At 38.4% G+C, this 18,938-nt stretch overlaps 1 pseudogene; it reads right to left on the bottom strand.

Annotated features, from left to right (window-relative positions):
* Positions 1-356: 356 nt before the first annotated feature.
* Positions 357-17,663, bottom strand: LOC138844820 (inducible T-cell costimulator pseudogene; annotated as a pseudogene).
* Positions 17,664-18,938: the final 1,275 nt, after the last annotated feature.

Below are 18,938 nucleotides of genomic sequence, written 5' to 3'. Positions count from 1 at the left end.
CAGTTTCTACTGCTTTTCCAGGCCATAGCAGAGAGCTGGACTGAAAATGGAGCAGCTGGGACTTGAACCAGAACCCATATGGGATGCTGGCATTGCAGGTGACGGCTTTATCTGCTACAGCACAGTGCTGGCTGTGCTTTAAAGAAAAAAAATGGCTGCTTTAAAGAAAAAAAATAAAAGAGTTGTTTTACTGCATTGCTAAAACTAGGCCTAGACAAAGGGATTTCTTCCCAGTGAGGTTTGTTTGTTGAGTGCATATGAGATGGGCTTTCTATAAAGCTAGTTGCAAGAAGGTGTTTATTCTGAGAAAGCAGCAGCACCAAGGAAATCTGTGCAAATCCTGCTGGCTTTTAGAGTCACTGGTGCAGAATGAACAAAACATGAGCAGGAGATGGATGTGGTCCAATCAAGTCAAGTCGGACTCTAGTCGAGGAAACAAGGGACTCTCTCACTTCAAGTTGAGGAGACCCGACCAATGTGTGCCATGCCCAGGTGCCTGAGAGTTCTGTCAGTGCAGGTTTTTTAGCTGTGTTCACTGCTGCTATGAACACGTACTCACTATTCGGGTCATGCACACTTGATTGATATTTCTCTTTTGTAAGCCGAAAAATAAATATGCATTCAAAAATGTAGACTACCGCAAAAGCTGCACATCCTATGGGTAACCAGAACTTCACCTGGCAACAGAGCTTGTGATCCATAAATATGCAAATATTCTCCTCTGAGAATCTCTACTTGAAAAGGAGGAGGGTCAAAAATTGATAGTTTGCAGAAGTAATAGCTGGCATGAGAACTGTCCAAATTATATAGTAAAAAAGAGAAACTGTTGTTGAATAACTAATATTGACAGAATTTCAGAGCCTTAATGGACACCGTGTTTCCACTCTCCTTTGCCTGCCTAAGGTCACAGAGGACTTGTCTCCCTGTCAGCAGCTGCATTTTGAATTGCAGGACAATCTCGGGGTATTTGCATAAAATTTGAACACCTCCATTCTGAAATGTAAACATCTCATACTTGGCAGAGTCATTGATGTCTCCTTAAAGCAATTCCAACACAGCCAAGGAAAGGTTCAGGTATCTGGAGTTCTCTGCTGAAGACCTCACTGCCAAGCCCCATCTTTGGGCTTTAAAAGCTGTGGCAGGGGCCGGCGCTGTGGTATAGTGGGTAAAGCCACCACTTGCAGTGCCAGCATCCCATATGGCTGCAGGTTCCAGTCCAGGCTACTCCTCCTCCAATCCGGCTCTCTGCTATGGCCTGCGAAAGCAGTAGAAGATGGCCCACATGGGAAACCCAAAAGAAGTTCCTGGCTCCTCATTTCAGATTGGCGCAACTCTGGCCGCTGTGGCCAAATGGGGAGTTAACCAGTGGATGGAAGACCTCTCTCTCTCTCTCTCTCTCTCTCTCTCTCTCTGACTCTCTTTCTTTCTCTGTGTAACTCTTTCAAGTAAATAAATGAATCTTTTTTTTAAAAAAAGCTGTGAAAGACTAGTTACAAATACTGGCACATTTTAAGATTCCCTTAATTGATACCATCTTTAATTTACATTTACAGAAAAGGTTGTTTTTTAAATGTAATTATAATGAGCTACTTCTCAGCAATTTCCCTTTTATCTCTGTCATTTTATTATAGTTCTGACCAAGCTACTGATTTCTTTTCGCAGTAATGACAATATATTGTATATCGTAAGGTGTATATCACTTTTAAACTTTCTTTTCTTTGAATTGAGACATATCACTTATGAGCATCTTTAGTATCTTAGCTGAAGGCAGTACTTACACTGTGAAGCTGAGTCATCAGCTTCCTCAGAGTTCTATAAGTTGTCCTGATGATGTTCATATACAAAATTTTTCAGGGCTATCTTTGTCCAATGTAGTCATTCACAAGTACCAGGTAATATACTTAGTACATTTCTTGATTGTTATGGAACTTTAAATTTCACTAGATTTAAAAGCTAACATATTTTGAGTTAATTCTAATAAGCAGCACAATCTTTGACTTATAATTTTATTGTTTTTTAAAAAATATTTCTTTTTTAATGTATTATAATAGTCTATTTTTCACTAGCTTTCCCATTATCTCATTGTCTGTTTATTATGGCTCCTACTGAATTGCTCATTTCTACTCACAGTAATCATTTTATTTCATAAAAATCCAACATGTTTTTATTACTGTCTTTAAGATTACCATCACCTGTATTTTTCTTTAATATCCCAGTGTATTCCAGACCTGCCACTGTGAATTCATGGCCATGTTGGTTAAGTGTTCATTATGAAGTCATGAACTCCATCAAAATTCTAAAAGTTGTGTTAGCAACCATCATGCACACATGTTTTCAGAGACATTTTAGACCCACATGATAGTCATTCTTTTCAGGTATTTTTTTAGGTTCTTTTCAGGTTCTTTTTTATATTTCATGAAATTCTAAACTTCCCATTAATATATGAAAGTTTCAATAGAATGAGTTAAAAATCCATCTATTTTAAAGATTTCTCTGATAAGTGTATGATCTTCATTTGATTTACATTTTGTGAAAATTATTTCATTTTCCTTTTTTAAGGTAATTGTTATCATTTCCAGTAATTTCCCTCATATTTGCTTGTCATTCTGCTATTACTTCTAGAAAATAATTGTTACTTACCCTGGTCACAGTGTATTTTATTTCATAACACCTGGATCCTCTTTTTATGTATTTATTTTGTGTGTGTGTGTTTGAGCTTATATTACCCATGTGTATCCTTGGTATCCCATTTAAAGCTAATCTAACCACTGTGAACTTGAGGCCATCTTGGTTGTATTTTTTTTTAACTTTATTTTAGTAAATATAAATTTCCAAAGTACAGTTTATGGATTACAATGGCTCCCCCCCCATAATTCCCCTCCCACTTGACCCCTCCCATCTCCTGCTCCCTCTCCCATTCCATTCACATCAAGATTCATTTTCTTTTTTTTTTTTATGAATTCTTTTGACAGGCAGAGTGGACAGTGAGAGAGAGAGACAGAGAGAAAGGTCTTCCTTTTGCCGTTGGTTCACCCTCCAATGGCCGATGCGGCTGGCGCGCTGTGGCCGGCACACCACGCTGATCTGAAGGCAGGAGCCAGGTGCTTCTCCTGGTCTCCCATGGGGTGCAGGGCCCAAGCACTTGGGCCATCCTCCACTGCACTCCCTGGCCACAGCAGAGAGCTGGCCTGGAAGAGGAGCAACCGGGACAGAATCCGGCGCCCTGCCCAGGACTAGAACCTGGTGTGCCAGCACCACAAGGTGGAAGATTAGCCTATTGAGCCACGGCACCGGCCAAGATTCATTTTCAATTATTTTTATATACAGAAGATAGATTTAGTATATATTAAGTAAAGATTTCATCTGTTTGCACCCACACAGAAACACACAGTGTAAAATACTGTTTCAGTACTAGTTATAGCATTACTTCACATTGGACAACACATTAAGGACAGATCCCACATGAGAAGTAAGTACACAGTGACTCCTGTTGTTGACTTAACAACTTGACACTCTTGTTTATGGCATCAGTAATCTCCCTAGGCTCTAGTCATGAGTTTCCAAGGCTATGGAAGCCTTTTGAGTTTGCCGACTTCAATCTTATTCTGACAGGGTTGTATTTTGTTTTTAAAGAAACTTTCATTGGCCACAAAATTGCATAAGTTCTTCTGACAATTTTCATGTATACAATTTTTCAGAGACTTCTTAGGCAAATTTGGTCATTCTCCCTTTCCAAGTATCATATTTGATGGCAATTATGGATTTTTCCAGAACTATGACATTTATCTTTGATTTCTGAAAGTGTCAATAGTTTAATTCAAGTTACTGACACTTTTCCTTCATGGTTATAATAGTATTTGATGTGGATTTTTAAATTTTGTGAAAATTTTTAATGTATATTCTTTCTTAATATATTGTAATTGTTTAGTTTTCAACAATTTCATTTATATCTGTTGGTCACTCTATATTGCTCCTACAAAATTGCTCACATCTTTCAAAGTGATCATCATTTATTTATTTCATATCATCCGCATGCTTTTTCATCTGTTTTATAAATTGTAGTTAATACTAATACCTGTATATTAACATCCTAGTGCAAGTCAATCTTAGCAGTAGAATCCCATGGCCATCTTGGTTGGCTTTGTTATTATGAGGTCTCCAACTCCATCACAATACTACAACTGTTCCTGGCTACCATATTATACACATATTTTTAGAAATGTCTTAGACTCATTTGATAATTCATCATTTTCAAGTTATTTTTTACTTTTTCTAGACTTTTTGGAATTTTAACTGTATCTTTGATTTTTAAAGGTTCTAATAGAATATTTACAGATATAGACATCTTTCCCTCAAAATTTTTGTGGTACATTACAAATTTCCCCATATCTCTGGCCCCTTATCCCCTAATAATATCTAATATCCCCCAATAATATCTCATATCATTATACTTATATACTTATCACAATTAATGAACCACAGCTATGTTTATAAACTTTTTAACCCAAATTTCTTTTATCTCTTCCACCCAGCCCAGAGTCTGTCAATTAACATTCTGTGTTCAGAATAAGTTTTTCTTTTAATATTAACTTCCACATGCAAAGGAGAACAAGCAGTTTTTGTGTCTCTGAGTCTGGCTTATTTCACTCAATGTTATGTTCTTTATTTGTAGCACCCATTTTGCTACAAATGACAGGACTTCATTCTTTTTATAGTTGAATAATAGTTCATTGTGAATATATATCCCATTTTCTTTATCCATTCATCTTATTAAGCATATTTGGTTGATTCCATATTTTGGTTATTGTGAACAGTTCTGCTATAAACATGGTGGAGAAGAATCTCTTTGATACAATGAGTTTAAATATTTTGGATAATACTCAGTGTTGGGATCATTGGATCATATGGAAATTCTATTTCTAGATTTCTAGGACATCTCAATATTGTTTTCAATGGTGACTGTATAAAGCACACTCCTGATAACAGTGTACAAAATTCTACTTTTTCTATATCCTCACCAGCATATTAATGCTCTCTCCTTTTTGGATAATATTCATTGTGATAAGGGTGAAGTGATATTAATTTGCACTTCCCTGATAGCTAACATTATTGAGCATATATATGTGTGTGTGTGTGAGTGTGTGTGTTGATCATTTGCATTTATACTTTTGAGAACTGTCTATTCAGGTCCTTTGCTCATTTTTTAAATATGTATTTATTTATTTGAAAGTCTGAGTTACACAGAGAGAGGAGAGGCAGGGAGTCAGAGAGAGAGAGAGGTCCTCCATCCAATGGTTCACTCCCCAATTGGCCACAATGGCTGGAGCTGTGCCAATCTGAAGCCAGGAGCCAGAAGCTTCCTCTAGGTCTCTCACATGTGTGCAGGGGCCCAAGGACTTGGGTCATCTTCCACTGCTTTCCCAGCCAATAGCAGAGAGCTGGATTGGAAATGGAGCAGCTGGGTCTCGAACTGACATCCATATAGGATGCCGGCACTTCAGGCCAGGGTGTTAACCTGCTGTGCCACAGTGCCAGCCCCTCTTTGCTCATTTTTAAACTGGATTGATTTTTGAGTTACGGATATACTCTCATATTAACCATTTGTTGGAGCTTGCAAATATTTTTTTCCCAATTTTTCAGACTTCTCTTAACTCCCTGATTGCTTCTCTTGCTGTGCAGAAGCTTCTGAGTTTGATATAAATTCATTTGTCTAGTTCTGCATTTGTCAGTGTTTTGGGGGTCTTATCCAAGAAGTCATCATGTTACACAAATATCTTGGAGAGTTTCCCCCTATATTTTCTTTCAGAAAGTTCAGAGCCATAGATTAAAACCTTAAATTTAGGTTTTTGATCCACCTTGAGTTGATTTTATATATAATGAAAGGTTAATACCACACACACACACTTTAGTTTTGAAGAACTGTTTATTGAAAAGACTACCCCTTTTTAAATGTACATTCTATGGAACTTTGGTCAAAAATCAGTTGCCTGAATGCACATGAAGTGATTTCTGGACATTTTATTTTCTTCCATTGATCTATTTGACAATTTTATGTTATTACTGAAACTTTGTAATATGCTTTGAATCAGGTACTATGATACCTTGACCTTTACTGAAAAATGAAATGACACAGATTGCTAGGTACAAGATCAATATAGGGCTTGGCATTGTGGCATAGCATGTAAAGCTACTGCCTGCAAAGCCAGCATTCCAAATGGGTACCAGTTTGAGTCCTGGTACCTCCATTTCTGATCCAGCTCCCTGCTAATAGCCTGGGAAAGCTGTGGAAGATGCCCCATGTTCTTGGACCCCTGAACCCATGTGGGAGACCAGAAGTTCCTGGTTTCTGGCTGGCTGTGGCCTGGCCTAGTTTAGTTGTTGTAGCCATTTGGAGAGTGAAGCAGTAGATGGAAGATTCTCTCTCTCTCTCTCTCCTCTTTCTCTCTCTGTAACTCTGACTTTCAAATTAATAAAGAAAAACATTAAAAATTATTTTAAATGAGACATATCTATCTATCCATCTAATCAACAGAATTGCTATGTACAAAGAAGACACAAATAGGAGGGCAGAGCCAAGATGGCGGAATAGTGAGGGTGTGCACCAATAGTCCGGGAAAATTTGGTTTAATAAAAGTGGAGTTACGGTAGCCTCAGAAAAAGAATCAGGAAAAAATTGCAGAGGAAACTCTTCTGGATCTAGTGGCTGTGACTCGGAGGACCTACTGGGAGAACAAGGTCACCCACAGTGCGGAAGCCAAGCCACGGGACCTGCAGGGTCTGCGCGCCAGTGCGGGAAGGGGAGTGGATGTCACACAGACACCAGCGGGGAGAGCAGGGACGCCCAGCGCTCCAAGTCCACACATCGGCGCTGGAAGGGGAGGTGAGCTCAGTAACCCGAGACATTGGTGGGGAAATGGTGGTCAGAATCTAGAGGGGAGCAGGAAAGTTCACCAGACTGACTACAGGAGAGAAGGAAAAAAGGTGGGGGGGTACTGGTACAGACGAGTTTCTCTCTCCGACAACCTTGCAAAGGTGAGCAAAAGACAAAGAGCAGGCAGCACTCTGGATATACATAACAACAGGGGAAAGCTAAGGAACTGAGTTGCTACAATTCAATAGCCTAGGAAACCCAGTGGGAGTCCAGAGGAGAAACAGAGCCTGCACAGACTCTTTGGGTAGAAGCCAGAAATCGGAAGCTAAATACCATCAATTCTGCACAGCCATGCGGTATTACTTACTTCCTGAATAAATACATAAAATAAATAAATAAATAAATAAATAGAGAGAGATTTACCACACATAACCTGAGGGTGTCACCTTTGCACACCTGTAACCTGGAAGAACCAAGAAGAGCTCTCAGTCCACACCCATCTCAAGCTTCCAAGGCTCCTCCAACAGCAGGCAGTCCACTTAACACAGACATAGTATAAAATAAAATAAAAACGCACAGTGTTGAAAGAAGAATTAATTATGCCAAGCAACAAACACAAAAATCGAGGGAACAAGATCAACGATGACACTATGATGCCTCCAAATAAACAAAACACCCCAAGCCAAGATTATGAAGATGATGAGATAGAAGAAATGCAAGATACGGATTTCAAAAAATTTATGATAAGAACATTTAGAAGTTTTCAAAAGCAAATCCTTGAACTACAGAAATCCTTATTGGACAGGTTTGAAAATCTCTCTCATGAAAATGAAATTTTAAGGAAGAATCAAAATGAAACACAGAAACTAGAAGAACAGGAAAGTGTAATAGTGAAGAGAAATCAAAATGAAATGAAGAGCTCAATAGATCAAAGGACAAACACATTAGAGAGCCTTAAAAACAGAATCGGTGAAGCAGAAGAGAGAATATAGGACTTAGAAGACAGAGCACAGGAAAACATACAGTCAAACCAAAGAAAAGAAGAGGAAATTAGAAATCCAAAAAATATTGTGGGGAATCTTCAGGATACTATTAAAAAACCAACATTCGAGTTCTAGGAGTTCCTGAAGGCATGGAGAGAGAGAAAGGATTAGAAGGCCTTTTTAGTGAGATACTAGCAGAGAACTTTCCAGGTTTGGAGAAGGACAGTGACATCCTAGTACAGGAAGCTCATAGAACCCCCAATAAACATGACCAAAAGAGATCCTCACCACGAAAAGTGGCAATTAAACTCTCCACAGTGAAACATAAAGAAAAGATCCTAAAATGTGCAAGAGAGAAACATCAGATTACTCTCAGAGGATCTCCAATCAGACTCACAGCAGACTTCTCATCAGAAACACTACAGGCTAGGAGGGAATGGCAAGACATAGCACAGGTGCTAAGAGAGAAAAATTGCCAGCCCAGAATATTATATCCTGCTAAGCTCTCATTTGTGAATGAAGGTGAAATAAAGACCTTTCATAGCAAATGGAAATTGAAAGAGTTTGCCGCCACTCATCCAGCCCTGCAAAAGATACTTAAAGATGTGCTACACTCAGAAACACAGAAACACGGCCATCAATATGAAAGAAGCTAAAGGAAGAAAAACCACCAGTAAAAGAGAATGGGAAGCTCAAAGCATCTACTAGAAAATATCTCCGGGAAAATGGCAGGGCAAAGTCACTATGTATCAATAATCACATTAAACATTAATGGTCTTAACTCTTCAGTTAAAAAACACCAATTGGCTGATAGGCTCAAGGAACACAACCCAACTATTTGTTGCCTACAAGAAACACATCTCTCTAACAAAGATGCATGCAGACTGAAAGTGAAAGGTTGGAAAAAGATATTCCATGCCAACAGAAACCAAAAAAAAGCAGGTGTAGCCATATTAATATCAGACAAAATAAACTTTAATACAAAAACTGTTAAGAGAGACAAAGAGGGGCACTATATAATGATTAAGGGTTCAATTCAACAGGAAAATGTAACTATTATAAATGCATATGGACCTAATTACAGGACTCCGGTCTATTTAAAAGATATGTTAAGGGACTTAAAGGGAGACTTAGATTCCAATACAATAGTACTGGGGGACTTCAATACTCCACTCTCAGAAATAGACAGATCATCCGGACAGAAGATCAACAAGGAAACAGCAGATTTAATTGACACTATTGCCCAAATGGATCTAACAGATATCTACAGAACTTTCAATCCTACATCTAAAGATTTTACATTCTTCTCAGCAGTGCATGGAACCTTCTCTAGGATTGATCACATACGAGGCCATAAAGCAAGTCTCAGCAAATTTAAAAGAATTAGATTCATGCCATGCAGCTTCTCAGACCATAAAGGAATGAAGCTGGAAATTAGCAACTCAGAAAACCCCAGGGAGTATGCAAACACATGGAGACTGAACAACATGCTCCTGAATGAACACTGGGTCATTCAAGAAATCAAAAGAGGAATCAAAAACTTTCTGGAAGTAAATGAGGATAACAACACAACATATCAAAACTTATGGGATACGGCAAAAGCAGTATTGAGAGGCAAGTTTATAGCCGTAGGTGCCTATATCAAGAAATTGGAAAGGTACCAAATAAATGAGCTTTCAGCGCATCTCAAGGACCTAGAAAAACTGCAGCAAACCAAACCCAAATCTAGTAGAAGAAGAGAAATAATTAAAATCAGAGAAGAAATTAACATGATTGAATCCAAAAAAAACATTACAAAAAATCAGCCAAACGAGGAGCTGGTTTTTTGAAAAAATAAACAAAATTGACACCCCATTGGCCCAACTAACTAAAAAAAGAAAAGACCCAAATCAATAAAATCAGAGATGAAAAAGGAAACGTAACAACAGACACCACAGAAATAAAAAGAATCATCAGAAATTACTACAAGGACTTGTATGCCAGCAAACAGGGAAACCTATCAGAAATGGATAGATTCCTGGACACATGCAATCTACCAAAATTGAACCATGAAGACATAGAAAACCTAAATAGACCCATAACTGAAACAGAAATTGAAACAGTAATAAAGGCCCTCCCAACAAAGAAAAGCCCAGGACCAGATGGATTCACTGCTGAATTCTACCAGACATTTAAAGAAGAACTAATCCCATTTCTGCTCAAACTATTCAGAACAATCAAAAAAGAGGGAATCCTCCCAAATTCTTTCTATGAAGCCAGCATCACCTTAATCCCTAAGCCAGAGAAAGATGCAGCACTGAAAGAAAATTATAGACCAATATCCCTGATGAACATAGACGCAAAAATCCTCAATAAAATTCTCGCCAATAGAATACAACAACACATCAGGAAAATCATCCACCCAGACCAAGTGGGATTATTTATCTCTGGTATGCAGGGATGGTTCAACATTTCAAATCAATCAATGTGATTCACCACATTAACAGATTGCAGAAGAGAAACCATATGATTATCTCAATAGATGCAGAGAAAGCATTCGATAAAATTCAACACCCTTTCATAATGAAAACTCTAAGCAAATTGGTATAGAAGGAACATTCCTCAATATAATAAAGCAATTTATGAAAAACCCATGGCCAGCATCCTATTGAATGGGGAAGAGTTGGAAGCATTTCCACTGAGATCTGGCACCAGACAGGGATGCCCACTCTCACCATTGCTATTTAACATAGTTGTGGAAGTTTTAGCCAGAGCCATCAGACAAGAAAAAGAAATTAAAGGAATACAAATTGAGAAGGAAGAAGTCAAACTATCCCTCTTTGCAGATGATATGATTCTTTACTTAGAGGATCCAAAGAACTCTACCAAGAGACTATGGGAACTCATAGAGGAGTTTGGCAAAGTGGCAGGATATAAAATCAATGCACAAAAATCAACAGCCTTTGTATACACAAGCAATGCCATGGCTGAGAAAGAACTGCTAAGATCAATCCCATTCACAATAGCTACAAAAACAATCAAATACCTTGGAATAAACTTAACCAAGGACGTTAAAGATCTCTACGATGAAAATTACAAAATCTTAAAGAAAGAAATAGAAGAGGATACCAAGAAATGGAAAAATATTCCATGCTCATGGATTGGAAGAATCAACATCATCAAAATGTCCATTCTCCCAAAAGCAATTTATAGATTCAATGCAATTCCAGTCAGGATACCAAAGACCTTCTTCTCAGATCTAGAAAAAATGATGCTGAAATTCATATGGAGGCACAAGAGACCTCGAATAGCTAAAGCAATCTTGTACAACAAAAACAAAGCCAGAGGCATCACAATACCAGATTCAGGACATACTAAAGGGCAGTTGTAATCAAAACAGCATGGTTCTGGCACAGAAACAGATGGATAGACCAATGGAACAGAATAGAAACACCAGCAACCAACCCAAACTTCTACAACAAACTTACATTTGATCAAGGATCTAAAACCAATTCCTGGAGCAAGGACAGTCTATTCAATAAATGGTGCTGGGAAAATTGGATTTCCACGTGCAGAAGCATGAAGCAAGACCCCTACCTTTCACCTTACACAAAAATCCACTCAACATGGATTAAAGACCTAAATCTACGACCTGACACCATCAAGTTATTAGAGAACATTGGAGAAACCCTTCAAGATATTGGCACAGGCAAAGAGTTTCTAGAAAAGACCCGGGAGGCACAGGCAATCAAAGCCAAAATCAACTATTGGGATTGCATCAAATTGAGAAGTTTCTGTACTTCAAAAGAAACAGTCAGGAGAGTGAAGAGACAACCGACAGAATGGGAAAAAATATTTGCAAACTATGCAACAGATAAAGGGTTAATAACCAGAATCTACAAAGAGATCAAGAAACTCCACAACAACAAAACAAACAACCCACTTAAGGGATGGGCTAAGGACCTCAATAGACATTTTTCAAAAGAGGAAATCCAAATGGCCAACAGGCACATGAAAAAATGTTCAAGATCACTAACAATCAGGGAAATGCAAATCAAAACCACAATGAGGTTTCACCTCACCCTGGTTAGAATGGCTCACATACAGAAATCTACCAACAACAGATGCTGGCGAGGATGTGGGGAAAAAGGGACACTAACCCACTGTTGGTGGGAATGCAAACTGTCAAGCCACTATGGAAGTCAGTCTGGAGATTCCTCAGAAACCTGAAGATAACCCTACCGTTCGACCCAGCCATCCCACTCCTGGGAATTTACCCAAAGGAATTTAAATTGGCAAACAAAAAAGCGGTCTGCACCCTAATGTTTATTGCAGCACAATTCACAATAGCCAAGACCTGGAACCAACCTAAATGCCCATCAACGGTAGACTGGATAAAGAAATTATGGGATATGTACTCTTTAGAATACTATACCGCAGTCAGAAACAACGAAATCCAGTCATTTGCAACAAAATGGAGGAATCTGGAACACATCATGCTGAGTGAAATAAGCCAGTCCCAAAGGGACAAATACCATATGTTCTCCCTGATCGGTGACAACTGACTGAACACCAAAAAGGAAACCTGTTGAAGTGAAATGGACACTATGAGAAACAGTGACTTGATCAGCATAGCCCTGACTGTTAATGAACAACTTAATACATTATCCCTCTCAGTATTTTTTGTCTGTTCTACTTAATATGACTGGTTTAATTCTGTAATTAATACACAGTTATTCTTATGTGTTGAAATTTAACTGAAATGTGATCCCTGTTAAACAGAAGAGTGGGAATAAGAGAGGGAAGAGATGTACAGTTTGGGACATGCTCAAGCTGACTTGCCCCAAATGGTAGAGTTAGAAACATACCAGGGGACTCCAATTCAATCCCATCAAGGTGGCATGTGCCAATGCCATCTCACTGTTCCAAGTGATCAATTTCATTTCACAATTGATCATAATGAAAGGACTAAGAGTTAAAGGGATCACATAAACAAGTCTAGTACCTGCTAATACTAACCAATAGAATAAATAAAGGGGAGAGTGATCCAACATGAGAAGCGAGATACACAGCAGACTCATAGAATGGCAGATGTCCTAAACAGCACTCTGGCCTCAGAATCAGCCCTAAAGGCATTCCGATCTGGCTGAAAAGTCCATGAGAGTATTTCAGGCATGGAAAGCCAAGACACTCTGGCAAAAAAAAAAAAAAAAAAAAAAAAAAAAAAAAAAAAAAAACCTAAATGAAAGATCTCTGTGAGTGAGATCCCAGTGGAAAGAACAGGTCTTCAAAGAAGGAGGTACCTTTCTCTGAAGGGAGGAGAGAACCTCCACTTTGACTATGACCTTGTCTAAACAAGATAAGAGTCGGAGAACTCAAAGGGCTTCCATAGCCTTGGAAACTCATGACTGGAGCATAGGGAGATTACTGATGCCATAGACAGGAGTGTCAATTTGTAAAGTCAACAACAGGAGTCACTGTGCACTTACTCCTCATGTAGGATCTCTGTCCTTAATGTGCTGTACACTGAGATTTAATGCTATAACGAGTACTCAAACAGTATATTTCACTTTGTGTTTCTATGGGGGTGCAAACTGTTGAAATCTTTACTTAATGTATACTAAACTGATCTTCTGTAAAATAAAAAAAAAAGAAAAGAAATTAGGAATTCCCAACTTGTCTCTCACTGGGATTAAACATGACAATAGGTCTGATCTGATTTCATCATCATTTAAAAAATCATCTATTATTTTTCACTTTATGTTTCTGTGTGGGAGCAAACTGTTGAAATCTTTACTTAATGTATGCTAAACTGATCTGTATATAAAGAGAATCGAAAATGAATCTTGATGTGAATGGAAGGGGAGAGGGAGTGGGAAAGGGGAGGGTTGTGGGTGGGAGGGACGTTATGCGGGGGAAGCCATGGTAATCCATAAGCTGTACTTTGGAAATTTATATTCATTAAATAAAAAATAATAAAAAAACCCTTCCCCACCCAAAAAAAAGCAAAGAAGACACAAATAGGAAACAATTTTAAAGGACACAGACAGACTAGAAAATGCATACCCATACGAGAAATGAAACAAGGAAGGACTAATCTATGTAATATCTTCAAGTGTTATTTAAAAAAATATACAGTAGTACATAATTCCTATCAGTTTGTTTGACAAAGATTTTAAACGAAGTTTGAGAAAACATTGTATTTTCATCAAAATATATACAGGCATTTCTTTTTGGTGATTTTAGCTCCCACATATGAAGGAGAACCTGTGGTATTAGTCTTTCTGTGTATGTCCAGCATGTTTTTATTTTTGTTTTTGCTTTTTTGCTCAAGTTTACTTTGCTATTTTGGGTATTTTAATACATATTTTTGGATTGTTTTTCTACTTCTATAAAGAATGTCATTGGTATATTGACAGAGATTGCACGGAATGCATACTTAAGATGCTATAGATTCTTAATGACAATAAATCTTACAATCCATGAGCAAGAAATATCTTCACATTTTTATGTCCTTGATGATTTCTTTCATCAATATTTTATAAATTTTATTGTAGAGATCTTTCATTTCTTTGGTTAAATTTATTCCTAAATATTGGATTGTGTTTGTGATATTGTGAATGGGATTTCAAACCTGATGTCTCTTTCAGTGAGATCATTGTTGGTACATAAAAATCCTACTGTTTTGGTTTGCTCCCTTTGTAACTGTGATTTCACTGAACTGATTTATAAATTCTAACAGCTTTTTGCTGTAGTGCTTGGTTTTCATCCAGGTACAACATCATGAAATTTGCAAATGTTAATTTTAAAAGTTTATTTATTTGAAAGGCAATTACAGAGAGGGCAAGGCATAGAAAGAGAAATATTCCATCTATTTGTTCACTCCCCAAATGGCTGCAACAACCAGGCCTGGGTCAGTCTGAAGCCAGGAGCTAGAGATTTATCCAAGTCTCCCACATGGGTGCAGGGGCCCAAGCACTTGGTCCGTCCTCTGCTGCTTTCCCAGGTGCATCAGTAGAGAGGTGGATCATGAGTGGAGTATCCAAGAATCCAACTGGTGACCATATGGGATGCTCATGCTGCAGGCGGTGGCTTTACCCACGATGCCACAGAGCTGGCCCCAAATATGGCGATTTTGAATTACTACTTTCCAATTTTAATTACCTTATTTATTTTCCCTCCAAAATGTTCTTGCTAGTACTTCCAACAATATACTGAATAAGACTGGTGAAAAATGGACATTTTTCTCTTATTCCATATTTGAAAAGAAGTGATTTCTGCTTTATATTTTTCAGTATAAAAGTAGCTGTTGGTCTGTCTCATAAAGGCTTTATAATTTTGAGATGTGTTCTTTTTATTCTAATTTGTAGAGGTTTTTTTTATTATAGAGATATTCGATTTTATCAACTGCTTTCTGTGTCTGTTAAAATGCTCACATGATTTTTCCCTCATTCTGTTGATGTGATTTATAAGGTTTTTTATTTCCAAATGTTGAATCACCCTTGCATCTTTAGATGAAATCAAACTTACTGTTATGTATAATCACTGGTGTAGCTTTGGATTTGGTTTACTAATGTTTTGTTGAAAACTTCTGCATTTATGTTCATTAAGCATACTGGTCTGTAGTTTTATTTTTTGTGCTGTGTCTTTGGTATTGGTATTGGTAATGCCAGCTTTCTGAAAAGTATTTTATAGTTTTCTTTTTAAAAAATATTTATTTACTTGAAAGGAAGTTACACAGAGGTAGGGGAGGGGTAAGAGAAATAGCAAAAGCAAGAGTGAGCAAGAAAGAGTCTTTCATCCATTGGTTTACTTCCCAAATGGCTGCAATGGCCAGGGCTGAGCCAATCCTAAGACAGGAGCCAGGAGCTTCTTCTGGGTTTTCCTCATGGGTGCAGGGGTCCAAGGACTTGGGTCATCTTTTACTGCTTTCCAAAGCCATTAGCAGAGAGCTGGATCTGAAGTGGAGCTGCCAGGCTTCAAATTTTCAAAGTAGCACCCACGTGGGATGCTGGCATTCAGGCCAGGGCTTTACCTGCTTCTGCCACAGTGCTGGCCCCTTACAGTTTTGTATACTCTAAAATATTTTGCAATAATTTGAAGAGTATTTGAGTTATTCCTTTTTAAATGTTTTATAGAATTTAGGGTTTTCTTTGTTGGGAAACTTTTATTAATTACTACTTCAGTAGTATTTCTTCCTATGGCCTATTTATATTTTCTATATCTTCCTTGTTTAATCTTAATATGTTACACATATTCAGGAATTTACTTGAGGCTTTTAATTTGTTAACACACAGTTCATAGCAGCTTTTTATGACCCATCATATTCTGTAGTATCAACTGTAACATCTACTTTTCTTCTCAAATTTTATTTATTGAGGTTTTTTTCTTCTTTCTTTTGTTACTCTGGATAAAGGCTTTTCTATTTTGTTTATCTTCTTAAAGAACCAGCTATTTGTTTTATATCTCTAATATTCTTTTAGTTTCAATTTCATTTATGACTGTTCTTATATTTATTTTTTCTTGTGCCCTGCTAATTTTTGCCTATGGCTTGTTTTTCTTTTTCTGTGTTTTTTTTTTTAAAGATTTATATATTTTTTTGAAAGTCAGAGTTTTTTGGTTTTTTTTTTGAAAGTCAGAGAGAAGAGGCAGAGAGAGAGGTCTTCCATTCACTGGTTCACTCCCCAATTGGCCATAACGACCAGTGCTGTGCCGATCTGACGCCAGGAGCTTCTTCCAGGTCTCCCACACAGGTGCAGGTTCCCAAGGACTTGGGCCATATTCCACTGCTTTCCCAGGCCATAGCAAAGAGCTGGATAGAGGCCGGCACCATGGCTCACTTGGCTCATCCTCCACCTGTGGCGCTGGCACCTCAGGTTCTAGTCCTGGTTGGGGCACCGGGTACTAGTCCCAGTTGCTCCTCTTCTAGTCCATCTCTCTGCTGTGGCCTGGGAGGGTAATGGAGAATGACCCAAGTGCTTGGGTCCCTGCACCCACATGGGAGACTGGGAGGAAGCATCTGGCTCCTGGCTTCAGATTGGCACAGTGCCAGTTGGGGCAGCCAATAGGGGAGTGAACCAACAGAAGGAAGACCCTTCTGTCTCTCTCTTTCACTGTCTATAACTGTCTCTATCTCTCTCTCTCTCTCTTACTGTCTAACTCTGCCTGTCCAAAAAGAAAAAAAAAAAAAAAAAAAAAAGAAGAAGAAGAGCTGGATAGAAAGTGGAGCAGCCGGGTCTCCAACCGGTGCCCATATGGGATGCCAGCACTTCAGGCCAGGGTGTTAAACCACTGCACCACAGTGCTGGCCACTTTTTCTGGGTTTTTGAGATGCAGCATTAGACCATTTATTTAAGATCTTTCAAATTTAAATGTAAGCACTTGTCATTATAAAATTTCCTCTTAATACTGCTTTTGCTGTGTTCTATGCTTTGATATGTTGTGTTTTCATATTCATTTGTTTTAAGAAATTTTCTGACCTCTTTTTAATTTTTTAAAATGATGCATTGGTCATCATGTTGTTTAATTTTCATGTACCTGTGAACTTTCCAGTGCCCTTTTTTATTATTATTGATGTCTAGTTAGATTGATTTCAGTCTGAGAAGGTAGGCGCATGGTATGATTTCAATCTTTTGAAGTTTTTGAGACTTGATTTCTTCATTAGTAATCAGTGTCAGCATTGTCTACATGTGCCACAGGTTTCCGTTCTTCAGCCTTTTGTGGATGTTACAGTATGACTTTGAAGTGGCATGAGCTTCCATAGGTTCTTAGTCCCTAGAGTTGTCAGCCATACTGGGGTTTGTGATGTCCGTATCCACATTTCTGGTCATGCTACCCTTTTCTACCAGGCAAATATGAATATTTCTGGAGTTTGTGGCAGCAAAATTTATGGCCTTTTTACTATACTATGTGGATAAGACATTCCCCAGATCCTGATATGTTAGCCTGACTAATACCCAGAAATTTAGCATCATGAGTTCAAGTCCCAAGCTGGGAAATGTTAAGGAGACATTCCCTGAGTCCTACAGGGTGAATACAGTTTATGCTGAGGGTTGTGTATCAGCAGGTCTGGGTCTGGAGCACTGGAATGCTTATAGGCTCCATTCCCTAGGGTCTAGGTGTATTTACATGACTCTCTGAAATACAGTACACAGAGTGACAGCCCTGGAGATACGGGATACAGTGGGGTCCTTATCCAGGTCTCTCAGGTTGACTGCCAATTATTCCAGGGTTGAATTCCAGCCTGAAGCATACAAAGATAGGATTGTATCACTCCCACAGATGAGTGTTATTCCAGGGTTTATAACACAAGCAGCAGCAATCCTAGAGCTTCAGATATTGGAGAGAACTTTCCTTTGTGCCTACAAGGCATGCAAAAATGATGCACTGTCCTGCCTTCCAGCACCATGTGCTTAGAGTTTCAGAAGAGGCCTCTTTAGTTCTGGTACTCTGGAATTCTGTATGAGATGCTACTGGTTCTCACGGCCATATGAGGCCGTGAGAATTTCTCTATATTGTACAGAGCAAGCAAGTAGAGCTCCAGAGCTCCTGCAGTTGCAGAATTCACAAGGGCTGTCTCTACCATGGAAAATGCCCATGCTGTTTCTGGGGAATTCTGGTAGCAAAGGGGCTGCTTGCTTCATCCAAGGCAGGTGGAGTACAGTAGCTTCTTAAAAGTAGCTTGGGTCTGGCACTTTAGGGACAGACGAAGGCAATGTGGGTTTTGTCTTGGAAGCAAGGAAGTTGCTCAAAACTCAATCATCCCCCACAAATCTGCTTTCACTTGTAGGAAGCCTCCAAAAGGAGACACTGTATTGAATATTTTCCCATTTTGTATTAAAATTAGTATCTTGGCTGGGAAAGAAGGTTTTAAAACATAGTCTTATGTTTATATAATGAGGTAAATAAATTTTTTACTAACCACTTTTTACACAAACTTAAAGTTATCATTAAATTCTAGAATTAATTCCAAAGACTGAAATGACTACCTCCAATGAGATAGCTACAGCCTTATAGCTAATGTGTGCTCTTCCCCTCCCCCTTTTTGTTCAACAAACAGACCCACCAATCATCATTTCACTAGCTGAAAGGCACTAAATAATTTT

The sequence above is a fragment of the Oryctolagus cuniculus genome, chromosome 12 (genome assembly GCF_051225735.1).
Source record: "Oryctolagus cuniculus isolate XC-2025 breed Fujian yellow rabbit chromosome 12, ASM5122573v1, whole genome shotgun sequence".
Classification (NCBI taxonomy): domain Eukaryota; kingdom Metazoa; phylum Chordata; class Mammalia; order Lagomorpha; family Leporidae; genus Oryctolagus; species Oryctolagus cuniculus.
The sequence above is the reverse complement of the archived record's forward strand: the minus strand, read 5'-3'. Positions and strand labels throughout refer to the sequence as shown.